General features: G+C 51.1%; 1 pseudogene; it reads left to right on the top strand.

The window, feature by feature from the left end:
* Positions 1-453: 453 nt before the first annotated feature.
* On the top strand, positions 454-1,274 carry LOC147999700 (uncharacterized; annotated as a pseudogene).
* Positions 1,275-1,914: the final 640 nt, after the last annotated feature.

Below are 1,914 nucleotides of genomic sequence, written 5' to 3'. Positions count from 1 at the left end.
TAGAGAGACTTAAGGAGGCCTACCGTATGTACACTCCCTATGACCCAGATGACCCAGGACAAATGACGAGTGTCTCTATGTCCTTCATCTGGCAGGCTGCTCCAGATATCAGGACTAAGTTACAGAGGTTAAAAAATTTGCAGGGCTATACATTACAGGATTTACTTAAAGAAGCTGAAAAGATTTTTAATAAGAGAGAAAATTGAGTCGAATCTTGGCCGCCGTAGTTCAGGGCCAAGAAAGGAAGGGAGATAGGGGGGAGCTCGAAAGGGGCTGAAGCTGGATAAAGATCAATGTGCCTATTACAAAGAGAAAGGGCACTGGGCCAGAGAGTGCCCCAAGAAGCCTGGCGGACCCCGAAAGCCTCGACCACGAACCTCCCTCTTGGCTCTAGATAAAGATTAGGGAGGTCAGGGCCAGGAGCCCCCCCCCTGAGCCCAGGGTAACGCTTAAGTTGGGGGGCAGCCGGTTACTTTCCTGGTAGACACAGGAGCCCAGCATTCAGTCCTCACTCAAGCTTCAGGACAACTCAGCGACCGGACGGCCTGGGTACAAAGAGCTACTGGTGAGAAACAATACAGATGGACTACGGACTGCCGGGTTCAGCTGGCTACTGGTAAGGTGACCCATTCCTTCTTACATGTTCCGGACTGCCCGTACCCTCTGCTGGGCCGTGACCTGCTCACCAAACTAAAAGCACAAATTCATTTTGAGGAAGGAGGGGCCCAAATAACTGGCCCCCACGGAACTCCCCTTCAAGTTCTAACCCTATGAACCGGGACAGGACACTGGCTTGGGCAGAGACTGGTGGGTTGGGGTTGGCGCTCCAACAGCTCCCCTTAATTATACAGTTAAAGGCCACTACAACTCCAGTCTCCATAAAACAATACCCCCTGTCACATGAAGCTTAACAAGGTATAAGGCCTCACATTACGAGGCTTCTAGATCAAGGCATCCTAATCTCCTGCCGGTCGCCTTAGAATATGCCTCTTCTGCCTGTTAAGAAACCCGGCACTGGAGATTATAGGCCAGTACAAGACTTGAGAAAGGTCAACAAGAGGATAGAAGATATTCATCTGACTGTTCCAAACCCTTACAATTTGCTCAGTAACTGTTCATCGATGAGAAACAGGGGTATGCTAAAGGGGTCCTAACACAAAGGTTGGGACCCTGAAAACGCCCTGTGGCCTACCTGTCTAAGAAATTGGACCCTGTGGCCTCCGGCTGGCCACCGTGCCTAAAGATGGTGGCTGCTATTGCTGTCCTGATCAAGGACGCTGGTAAATTGACTTTGGGACAGCCACTCACCATCCTAGCACCCCACGCAGTGGAGGCCTTGGTAAAGCAGCCCCCAGACCGCTGGCTCTCTAATTCTCACACCAAGCCTTGTTACTGGATGCAGAACGGGTTCAGTTTGGGCCCGTAGTCACCCTCAATCCTGCCACCTTGCTTCCTCTACCAGAGGAGGCAGAACAGCATGACTGCCTACAACAGCTTCTTGGCAGAGGGAGAGCGAAAGGCTAGAGCTGCGGTCACTACGGAGGACAAAGTGATTTGGGCGAAAGCCCTGCCTGCTGGTACCTCCACACAACGGGCTGAACTCATCGCCTTGACTCAGGCACTCAAGATGACAAAAGGTAAGAGGCTAAATGTATATACAGACAGCCGTTATGCCTTTGCCACGACACACATCTACGGGGAGATCTACCGGAGGCGGGGGCTGCTCACATCTAAAGATAAAGATATTAAAAATAAGGCTAAAATTCTGGCCCTCTTAGAAGCTCTATTCTTGACCAAAAGACTGAGTATTATGTATTGTCCAGGACACCAGAAAGGGCACAACCCAGAGGCACGAAGAAACCGGCTGGCCAATGCCACGGCTCGAGAAGCGGCCATGAACAAACAAATCTTGCC

This window comes from Rattus norvegicus, chromosome 18, assembly GCF_021556685.1.
Source record: "Rattus norvegicus strain SHRSP/BbbUtx chromosome 18, alternate assembly SHRSP_T2T, whole genome shotgun sequence".
Lineage (NCBI taxonomy): Eukaryota > Metazoa > Chordata > Mammalia > Rodentia > Muridae > Rattus > Rattus norvegicus.
The sequence above is the reverse complement of the archived record's forward strand: the minus strand, read 5'-3'. Positions and strand labels throughout refer to the sequence as shown.